The sequence below is a fragment of the Muntiacus reevesi genome, chromosome 20, assembly GCF_963930625.1.
Source record: "Muntiacus reevesi chromosome 20, mMunRee1.1, whole genome shotgun sequence".
In the NCBI taxonomy this organism is placed as follows: Eukaryota; Metazoa; Chordata; class Mammalia; order Artiodactyla; family Cervidae; genus Muntiacus; species Muntiacus reevesi.
In genome coordinates, this window is record NC_089268.1 from 34,363,225 (window position 1) to 34,375,410 (window position 12,186).

At 38.4% G+C, this 12,186-nt stretch overlaps 1 long non-coding RNA gene across 1 annotated transcript in view; it reads left to right on the forward strand.

The window, feature by feature from the left end:
* Nucleotides 1–12,186, forward strand: part of LOC136151348 (uncharacterized) — a 1,173,899-nt gene that overhangs the window by 422,935 nt on the left and 738,778 nt on the right. The gene's annotated exons all lie outside the window — the stretch shown is intronic.

Sequence of the window (12,186 nt, forward strand, 5' to 3'; positions counted from 1 at the left end):
GTAGTGATGAAATACAGAATCTGAAAATCATTTTAATGGAGAAATGTTACCTGGAAATACATGGGTACATTAGATCAACTTGGCTGCCTACATGTGCCCATCCAGTGTATCTGAATGGAAAAAGGAAGGCACCTAACGATCACTGAATAGAGCATCAACAAGAATTTAGGAATGCTGCGGACTTTCAAAGTGTAACTAACAATTCCATTAGATACGACTTTGGCCTCTAAGGGAACGCTAATGTGACACAAGCTGCATATGAAACTTTCTTCTCTGTTAAAAAAAACTTTCTGAGCACATACAAAGGAAAGGAATTTAAAAAAATCAAATGGAATAACCTGGTTTAGTCAAAATGAAGAAAGGAAAGCTTTCAAAAGCAGCCAAACATTTCTAGAACAGTTCTTTCAAATCAAATTGAGATGGGAATGGCGGAACAGAGGAGAAGACAAGCCTTAACTCAATATGGTGGTGGCCAGGAGCCAGGAAAACACATTTTGCCACCCCTTATTCATTACTGCTCCCCTAAACACACCAGATGGGGAGGCTTCATCAATGTCAAACCTGCTGTTATCATCAGAGAGTTTACTTATCTGTGGGTTTGGAACTAACACCTCAGTCCCCTCTGAGTAGTGGACAGGCAGATTTATCCATTGAAGTCTTACCAGCTTCACAGGTTACAAAGGCGTGTTCCAATTAGGACCGAGGGGGAAAGGTCATCAGGTTCACGTAGGTGGGTGTCAGGGGCTGTCTGTTCATCTTCAGGTCCTCTGCTTTCTTTGTGAAGATTTTATGCAGAAATATGCATGGAACTGTAGTAGTAGATTTATCTTGTGGGGAAAAGCATGACAAAGAGGGGACTGTAAAACAGATATCAGGATTATTTTCCATCTAGAGTAGAATTAAGTCATTAAATATATGCGTGTTGTTAGGTCAGTAAGTTTTCTGTAATAAAAGTAAGGAGTTAATATTTCACTTTCGTACATGAATGGGTTCATTTACATATGTTTCATGTGTTCATTAAACATATATTCATGTGCCAAGACTCCTTTAGTTGCTGAAGGCACAACAGTGAAAAGACAGAGGGGTCCCTGTCCTCACTGTGTAAGTGTCCAAGTACAAGATACTTTGGAACTCACAACAGAGAAGCTTGAGATGGTCAAGGGACCTCTTGTGAAATTGAATTTCACCTTGGAACCATACAACATTTAGCTGTGCTAGAGAAAAGCATCCCAGGCAGAAAATACAGCAAGTGAAATGGCCTCATAGTGACAAAGCATATTGTAACTTGTGAAATAGAAAAGCAACTCTTATGTTTAAAATGTAAGAATGTAAAGCAGAGTAATGCTGTTTGAGGCAATATGTATAGGCAAGAGGCCAGATTACATAAGATTTTGGGGTTGAGTTTAATGTCTTATTCCAAGAGTAGTGATCTGTAACTGAAGGGTTTTAAATGGGAAAGACTGACTTGTGTCCTCAAAAAAAGTTTTTATGAGACAAGTGCTCGGACCTGGTGCACTGGGAAGACCCAGAGGGATCAGGTAGAGAGGGAGGCGGGAGGGGGGATCGGGATGGGGAACACATGTAAATCCATGGCTGATTCATGTCAATGTATGACAAAAACCACTACAATATTGTAAAGTAATTAGCCTCCAACTAATAAAAATAAATGAAAAAAAAAATTCTCCTGCTTGCACTTAGAAGGAATGGATTGATCAGAACAAGAGTAGATAGGGAGAGAGGCCAAGAAGAGACTATCGCCGTGGTCTCTGTTAGAAATTATGGTGGTTTGGCCTAGGCAGTGACAGTGGAAATGGAAAGAAGTGACAGATTCTGGAGATATTTAGATGGTAGAATTGAATCCCCAGAATTTATCTTCAAGGCATTTGTAGTCTCATGGGACAGGGAGACATATGAACAATTAATTTGAAAACAGAGTGATGTGTAAAATGAGAACAAAATAATCATAGATGTGTGTGTTGTTAGTTTGCATAGTACTTCCTAATGCCTCTTGGCTGTGAACTGAAGAAAGCTCACAGTGAATTGCAAATAGCAGGAAATCTAGGGTTTGGTCCCTATTAAAGAAGGAAAAGGAGAATGAAAAGGAAATTTGTGTTTATTGAGTTCCTCAACAAAGGTCCAGGGTGCAACAACTGGGGGCAGCTGTTCCTCCTGGAAGCTGCACAATGTCCAGAATTTGTTCCAGGAAGCCATCCCTTCCGTCTCCTGGAACTCTTCACCTGAAGAAAAGCCTCAAGTAATTTGATATACTGCCCTGAGCCCATGAGTGTTTTAAGAAAAAATTAAGTAGAAAATTCTAAAACATGAAACTGTCACAGTTTATTGTGTTCTCCAAACACACTTGGGAATTGAACTCTCTTGATCACTTATGACCCAAGAATCTGGCAAAAGTCAGTGGTCCAGGAAAACGGCCCAGGCTGTGTTTGGCATAGAGCCACTTGTTCTAAGAACAGTCCTGGTGTCCTCCTTATGGGACTTCAGAAATAAAGACTGACCTTTGTGACAATAAACATTTATCAATTCTTTACCATTGAAAATCTGCTTATTTAGCACTAGTATAACGTGTACTGTTGGAAGGACTGATGCTGAAGCTCCAATACTTTGGCCACTTGATGCAAACAGCCAACTCATTGGGAAAGGCCCTGATGCTGGGAAAGATTGAAAGCAGGAGGAGAAGGGAGCGAGAGACGATGAGTTGGTTGGGTGACATCACTGAATCAATGGACATGAGTTTGAGCCAACTCCAGGAGATAGTGAGGACAGGGAAGCCTGGCGTGCTGCAGTCCATGGGGTTGCAGAGTCGGACATGACTTAGCACCTGAATGTAATGTCTACTGTACTTTGGAAAATGCTGTTGCATAATGCACCTCAGTTCTGTTGCTCTTTCAACCCACCTTATGAGAATTTGAGACAAGGAAGCATAGGGAAAGAATTTACAATGCTAAATCAAATGTGGGTTTTAATCCCAGCTGGGCCACTCAGTAGCTACAATTCACACTCTTGAATTTTCTGTATCTGTTTTATCATCTTTCAGATGTGAGTAAAAGGACTTTCTTTGCAGGAATATGAACTTAATTGGGGTCATTTTGAGAACAATGACCAGTGGTGATAGGGGGTGTGAGCCAGATTTCTTTCACTGAGACTGAGACAGGGACTCTGGCACCCGGCTGTTTTCTCACCCCGTTGAGCTTCTGAGATCCTCCTCCAGGGTCCTGCTTCCTCTGGGAGACGTCGTCACAGAGGTAGGGCCTCTGGCCTGGTTCCTACATTGTATGGTACACCCCTGACACTTAGTACATCCCAGCCCATCCTCTCCCTGCCCCGTCCTCCGCCCCACCCTAGTGTACGTGTATACACGCAGGGCACACATGCACACACACACACACACACACACACACATATTTGATGTTATCTAGGTCACAGGGGGGTTGTACCCTGTGATATTCTTCATATGCCTGTAGAACACAGTAGTCCTACCAAACACTCCCTAAGACAATCTGGAATCTGTATTTGCATGAGATGTCAAATAATAGATGTGACTAATAAAACAGCTGAAGGAGAATGCCAGGAATTAACCAATATCTGCAATAAGGTGGTGGAAAATCAAATCAAATGCCACCAAAGATATATGGAACCGCATACTCCTATTGCATTGTTTATAAGCAAAGAATAGCTCTTTGGGAAAACACCCTTGGGCTTTCTAGAGGTTTCAGAATACCACTTGGTAAATTGACATTTCATATACTAATTGTTAGCTATTAGGTTAGCTAAAAAATTAATTTATTGTGTGTATCTGTTAATCTCAGGACTCTTTCAGAAAGCACAAGAACACTACAAAACTGGTTTTCTATTTTAGTGATTGTTTTAACCATAAGCCATTCTACTGCTCTTCCTTGTCAAATATCTATTTATTCAGTGTGGCCTATGTTGAGAATGGTTTTTAGAAATAGAGAAGTAAAATATGACCTAAGACAAATAGAATGTTAACTGCAAGAGTAATTTAGGTCAGAGTAACAGAAAGAATTTATTGCTAAGTCAAATATTAGATAATATCCTGAAAGACATTTATCTCAAGTGCCCAGTAGCCCACCTAATGTTAACAGTGACATAAATCCCAATAAATCCAGGTGAAGTTGTTAGGTTATTCATTTCTTAGTACCTGCTCTCGTTACCTTTTCTCTCTAGTGGTTGTAAATCCTTGAAACAAGATTCATTGATCTATTCATTCATACCTTAATTCATTCCACAATATTATTGAATGCCTGTCTTTATTTATAATTTTTATGTAAGTTCTTAATGCAGTAAAACTAAGATAAAGGTACACAAATCATAAATTATGGCTCAGTGAATTATCATAAAATAAATATACTCATGGACTCACCATGACCCAAGTCAGGAAACAGAAAATTTTCAACATCCCCAGATTGCCTTTTTGCATGCTGCTAATCACTATCTCCTTCCAAAGGTAACTGTTTTGACCTCTCACCTGTTTTAGACTGTTTACACATGGACTCATCCTGGATGTATTTTGTATGTGTCTGGATTCTCATTCAATGTTATTTTTGGAGATTTATGCAAGTTATAAATAAGACATTATGTCACTGGTTTTTATTACTGTGTTATTCTGTTGTCTGAATAAACCACAGGGAATTCAGCCATTCTGTAGGGAATATTCCCATTTTGGGGATACTGAGAATAATGTTACTTTAAACATTCTTACATATGTGTACTTGGTGCACATATCTTTTCTTTTGAGTTTATACCTGAAATGTGTATTATAAAATAGACATCTTAAGCGAACAGCCCGTTGAATTTTTATCCATGCTTACTCTTATATAATTACCACCAAGATCAAGATGACTCCCAGAAAATTCCCCAGGTTCTTTCCATATGCTTAGACTCTTTCAAATAATTTCTAGTTGTCTACCATGATTATCCTTCTCATAATTCCTTAAACATATTATTAATAGTGCTTTTAAAGTCCTGGTGTGATAAATCCAGGGGATCTTCCCAACCCAGGGATTGAACCCAGTTCTCCTAATATTGGAGGCAGATTCTTTACCAGCTGAGCCACCAGGGAAGCCAAGAATACTGGAGTGGGTAGCCTATCCCTTCAGCAGATCATTCTGACCCAGGAATTGAACTGGGGTCTCCTGCATTGCAGGTGGATTCTTTACAAACTGAGCTGTCAGGGAAACCCTGATTCTGTTTTATTCACCTTCTAAGAGTCTATTTTCTGTTCTCTCAACTTTTCTATAAATTCTTATATTCTCATGTGCCTGATTATTTTTGATTGAGAACTAAACAATGTATATGGAAATGCATAGAAACAATTTGAGGCTGTCTTCCTCCAGAGATGATTTACTTTTGCTTTCGATAGGCTGTTCTTCTCTTGGTACATCATAGTAACTCAATCAGAATGAGATGGCTTGTAACTGGGCTTCAGACCTTATGAAACCTATTTGCTTTCAGTTCACTCATTCCTGGGCTAAAGTCTTGCTGCTTTTCAACCCCAAACTGGGGAGGTTTACCTGGCCTTCTTGTCCTTGGGAGGCCATGATTTCAAATGTGTGCTTCTAGTCTCTCCAGAAGTGCCAACAACTCTGGTAGATTCCCAGACACTCACCTACTTTGGAAATCAGTCATCACTCCCAACCCACCCCCTACCCAGGCAAATGCTCTTCCAAATGCTAGGCTCGCCTCACTGCATTTTCTATTTTTATATATCCTAGACCTGAAAATTCTCATTGTTTAGTCCTCCAGTACATTTGAACATGAAAACAGGTTTTGTGTTTCTTCATCTAGTTGCTCTCTGAGAGATATTAGGACCAAAGCAGATTAGCCTGCCTTTGCCAGAAACCCAACTCCTTGAATGCTTTTTTAAAATGCAGGCTCTGTGTAAGAAGTTGCAGACACAAAGTTTAATAAGAAACAATTGCTGCCCTCAAGCAACTCTCACTGTTCTAGGAGAGACAAACCAAAATCTTACACCACCTTGCTATTAGGGCTGTAATAGAGGTAAGTAAGGATGAGGGCCGGCAATGGCCTGAGGAAGCAATAATTAACTCTGTGTGGTGTGTCAGCCTGAGAATTACAAAAGAAAAGGTGTTTTCTTGTCAGACAGTATGGCATAAATGGAAGATATCAGAAAGAGTGCTTGGTAAGTCAACCAGAAAGTAACCCTTGAGTTGAGATTTAGAGTAATTAAGAATTTTCCTGTGGCTCAGGAAAGGAACGAGGGTAGGGTATGTCGGGACTAGGGAAAATAAGACACAAAGTCTAGGCTGATATCCAGGTCTCTTTCCTTCGTCCTTCTTCCTTCCTTCCAGGTGAATATTTAGTAGTTGTGAGGCTGCTGAGAGTGGGTTGCCACAAAACTCCTTCATCCATCTTAGGAGGTGTTCCCAAACATTTTCTCTGTCGTCACTTATAGTCCTTAAGTTCCAGGAACTGAAGCTGAGAAGAAATCCAAACCATGCCTATTTCGAGCAAAGCTCACATCTTTGTCTTCTCTGAAGGCTAGATTAATAAACACAACTGGTTTGACTTTTAGAATGATTGTCAGTTCAACAACAATGGCAAGAACCCCAAAACAAACAAAAAATAAAATATGGAACAGTCAGACCTAGAAATATAAGCAGAAAACCCAGAGCACATGAGGACAGAATTTTGGCCATCTGCTTCATATAAGCTTATTTCTAAACTATGTTGTGTGATTGGACTGGATCTATATAAACATCTGGTTCAGCCTTTACAATAGTCAGTTTTTCTCTTTTAGCTTGACTTATTTTTACTGAACTTGGCCTTCTTAATGGGCTCATCAGTTTAGCTTGCAGACATAGCCTGTGTATATTATTTTTTCCAAACAACGTGGCAGAATTCAGGAGCTCCTTTATGAGAAGCAGACTGATTGCGGAGACCACACTGACACAGGGCTTTTTCTGCTTACATCTATGGATTTTTATTTCAGCTGTCTTGGAATCTTGCTTGAGACAATAGAGGGAAGATTTCCAAGAAGTTGTTATGTCTTGCTATTATTGTGGGAATAAGGATTTCATTAAGACAGATTAGTCAAAGAAAATATACAGACGGTGATCCAGGCAAAACAATTTGTTATTTTAGCAGTCTATTCGTATCAGAAATCTTCTTGTGTAAACTAGGATAGAAATCTAGTTCATATGTGTTCTTTCCTTTCCTCTTATCTTGATGCTATTCTGCTTTTTTGGTTCCTTTTCCAGAGAAGAACATTCTCAGTCATATTTGCTAATGTCAAGGGCTCTTAACAAGTCATAGACTTTAGTTATATCTTCAGAGCACTCTTCAGTACAGTTGGTCTTATGTGGAATTCATTCAAGACATCATTAATTATCACATGAGCCAAAATCATCTTCTGTTAGCTGCAGACTTTTTGGAGGTTATTGTTGTTGGATTTTCTTGTTGTTGTTTGTATGTTTCCTTGGCAGTAGTGCTGTGGCCTTGGGGAGAAGGTGTGAGTGAACTTAGGGTTTCAGGCTAGGACAAAAAGGAAGGGGTTGACAAGTTGGATTAGATGGCTATTTGGCTATCTTTGTAAGCTTATTCTCTCATAAGATTATATTCTTTTCTGATGCATTATTTTCCAAGTCTCAAGAATATATTTTCTTTCCAGTTTTAGTATGCTAACTCAGGGAATTATTACACTTCTGCACAATTCTTAAGGAAGTCATACCTAAATGTCTTTCATGGTTGAAAACTTAGTTCTCTCTTCTGCAAGATAAGTCCAATAATGCTTTTCCATGGCTTATCAGCAAAAAAAAAAAAAAAAAAAAAAAAAAACCAAAATAACATATCATATACAAATTACTAGCTAAGGTATTATGTCCTATTTATCACTTTATATCCAGTATCTTGGTGGAACTTAATAAGCTAGATCAAGTGAAGAGAGAACCAAAGTTTTTTGGGGGCCATCTCTGGGCTATGTATTTTACTTAAGGTATGCTAGTTAATACTGATAATTACCTTTGTAAGGAAGATGTTTTCAACAGTTTAAAGCTGAGAACAGAGTCTGCTGTGTGACTTGCAAGTTGCAAAACATTGTGGTCAAGTGTTGGTTGAAAAGAGTTTCACGACCTGAAGTTTTTGCTCAGTTGTCTAAGATATGTTGTTAAGCATTTTATATCTTGGAGACACTGCTTTCTTGGGATTTGGCAGAATTTTCAAGGTTGAAAAAGAATGAGGAATGTGATTTTTCAATTATATTGATCACCTGAAGGAAAAAGAGAAGTTATTATTGGTTTACCTTCAGAAGTGAATATCTACCTTAGGGATGTGACTGAATGCGTCTTATCAAATTCATTGTACATTTTGGCTACTTTTAATCTTGAAGTTATTTTGGGCAAATAAGCATACGTGTTCTACAATACCAGTGTAATGAATTAAAATGGAAGTATTTTATATCTTTTTTTATTTCATCATTTCACTGTTTCAGAACATTTGCTTACATTTTACTTTTGGGAAGTTGAGAGTATAAGAAAGATGGGGCTGTGCTTCCTCTGAACTTTAGGTCTCTGTAATGTTGGAATCTATCACTGTTCATCAGTGTGACAGATTCTCTTGTTATTTTATGCCCATTTCCAGGCATATTGGCTAAGGATTCTTTTGATTTTACTGTCTTCTAATGCTCTGTAAAAGAGAAATTCATAGAACTATGTGTTAGAAGGGCCATTAAAGGGAAAGGAGCAATTTTCTTAGGTATCTACTTGCACCTGGAGTAGTGTTGCTAGATTTAGCAAATGGAAGCATAGGAAATCTAGTTAAATTTGAACTTAAAATAAATACTGTAATGGATAAACATATTTAAAAACATTCATTGTTTATTTGACAACCTTAGGCACTATACTAGACACTTAAAATCTTACTTATTTTATTTTTATTTATTTATTTATTTCCAGTGGGTTTTGTCATACATTGATATGAATCAGCCATAGAGTTACACGTATTCCCCATCCCCATCCCCCTCCCACCTCCCTCTCCACCTGACTCCTGTGGGTCTTCCCAGTGCACCAGGACCGAGCACTTGACTCATGCATCCCACTTATTTTAATGCTAATATCACTCCTCTGGGGGAAAAAAATACTGTGTCCCTCCATTACAGATAAGAAAACTGAGGCTCAGGTAGCATGTGTTAATGTTCTATTAGTAATGTTGCTGCTGGAATTTTGAAGCCCAGATGTGTCTGATTCCAATGTCTACTCACTTTTTCCTACCCCATGCTGATTCCAAGAGTATTTCCATTCATTTCAAAGGGGCCAACAAAATTCTAGAACAAATGCACCTAAAATATCAACTCTGCTTCCCTGAATAAAATCATTTTGGTTCATTCTTTCAAATTGATGTTACTGTTAAGAATTCCTAAGAGAAAGAATGGATGCATTACAAATTCAAGATATAACAAGTCATCACAACTCCCCTTAAGTGATGCTTGAGAAACTGACCGATAAGTCTTTGTCCTTCATCTGGACAAAGCAATCTCCATACAGAATCCTTGATTAGATCTTCTCTTTTAGGTTCAAGCTGGTTTTAGAAAAGGCAGAGGAACCAGAGATCAAATTGCCAACATCTGCTGGATCACCAGAAAAGCAAGAGAGTTCCAGAAAAACATCTATTTCTGCTTTATTGACTATGCCAAAGCCTTTGACTGTGTGGATCACAATAAACCGTGGAAAATTCTGAAAGAGATGGGAATACCAGACCACCTGACCTGCCTCTTGAGAAATCTGTATGCAGGTCAGGAAGCAACAGTCAGAACTGGACATGAAACAACAGACTGGTTCCAAATTGGAAAAGGAGTACATGAAGCCTGTATATTGTCACTTTGCTTATTTAACTTATATGCAGAGTACATCATGAGAAATGCTGGGCTGGAGGAAGCACAAGCTGGAGTCAAGATTGCTAGGAGAAATATCAATAACCTCAGATATGCAGATGACTCTACCCTTATGGCAGAAAGTGAAGAAGAACTAAAGAGCGTCTTGATGAAAGTGAAAGAGAAGAGTGAAAAAGTTGGCTTAAAACTCAACATTCAGAAAACTAAGATCATGGTATCCAGTCCTATCACTTCATGTCAAATAGATGGAGAAACAGTGGAAACAGTGGCAGACTCTATTTTTTTGGGCTTCAAAATCACTGCAGATGGTGACTGCAGCCATGAAATTCAAAGGTGCTTACTCCTTGGAAGGAAAGTCATGACCAACCTAGATAGCATATTAAAAAGCAGAGACACTACTTTGCCAACAAAGTTGTCTAGTCAAGGCTGTGGTTTTTCCAGTGGTCATGTATGGATGTGAGAGTTGGACTATAAAGAAAGCTGAACACTGAAGAATTGATGCTTTTGAACTGTGGTGTTGGAGAAGACTCTTGAGAGTCCCTTGGACTGCAAGGAGATCCAACCAGTCCATCCTAAAGGACATCAGTCCCGAGTGTTCATTGGAAGGACTGTGTTGAAGTTGAAACTCTAATACTTTGGCCACCTGATGCGAAGAGTTGACTCATTTGAAAAGACCCTGATGCTGGGAAAGATTGAAGGCAGGAGGAGAAGGGGACGACAGAGGATGAGATGGTTGGATGGCATCACCGACTCAATGGACATGAGTTTGGGTAAACTTTGGGAGTTGGTGATGGACAGAGAGGCCTGGCGTGCTGCAGTTCATGGGGTTGCAAAGAGTCAGACGTGACTGAGCGACTGAATGGAACTGTATGTAAATGTTTTCATGATTTGATTCTCAGAGTTCTGTATTGAGGTTTAATCTTTAAGTTTTCATAGAGGATTTGTATTCTTCATGTTAAGGGAAAATCAGAAAACAGTAAATAAAGATAGATAAATATTCAGAAAATAAAATCCCCATGTCCACTCTTAGCTCCATTAATCTTTAATTCTCTTCTTTAATAGTGAAAGGTGCTATCAGTGTTACAGGATCAGAAAGCAAATACAGAAGTGATTATTCAAGATTAAGGTACTTAGTAAACATATAATATTCTGTGGTTCTCCACTTGATGTGTGTTGTAGAATACTTTAGGTAGTGATAAGTTCTTATTTTGATTGTAACAAAGTTTGTGATAGATCAACCCTTGCTTGTTTCAACAAATACAACAAGTTAACATTCTGAATGAATGCAGAATGCTGATGAAGAAAATTCCATTCTAACATCAACTTTGGACCTCAGATGACCCACAGTATGAAGTTTTCTTTTTTCTATCTACTTATTCCAAATAATTGCTATTCTTTCAGTGAGAACATTGTTCTTTGACAGCTGTTTTCAATATGCTTCTGTTTGTTCCAATGTCTCATATATACTCAGATCTGCAGTCTGACCTGGGATGACATTATCTACCCACTTTAAGTTCTTGCTGTACAATTTAATTTGGAGATCTCTTTCTTTCAACCTTATAAGCTTTCTGTAAATCTTCCTTCATAATTCATTTGTTTTATATGAACCTCTGTTATTTGTCTCACAAACAATTCAATGTATTATTTAAAAATTTGTGTTGGATGGGATAAACATTCTGAACACACTTTTATAAGAAACAGTCATCAGTCCGTATCTCTTAAAATATTTTCTTGAGCTGAATCAGGATTGCTTTTACTAGAACAACATCTGACATTTTAATCTTTTGGTTCCCTTTCTTGCTTTATTTTTAGACATTTAAAAATTTTGTTCACTTTGGGGAGGTATTTTTAATAATTTGTTTCCATAAATGTTTGTCAACCATGTTTCTATAATTTCATTTATAATTAAAAAGCAAGCCAAAAAAATTGTTATCGAAAGTAACTTCATCCTTTCAGAAAATTTGCTAAGACAATAATACGAGGAGCCCCTGAATGTCAGGTATTCACTCACATTCCTTGGTTCTTATTGTTCTTCTCCCCCTCCTTGTACATGTGTGTGTGTGTGTGTGAGAGAGTGTGCATGCACACGTGCATGTGTATTTCTATCTGTCATCTATTTATTTAAATTAAATATATGTGTATACGGAGGGGGATTTCGAAACAGGAAGCAATGCTTCAATACCAGCTGAGTGTCCGATACTGTGTGCCCAGAGATATTGTCAGATCCCAAAGGTTGTGGGTTCCGTTCCCTGAGAGTGTCCCCCATCCCACCACCTCAGATGCTGGTTGAAAGTCTGGTTTAT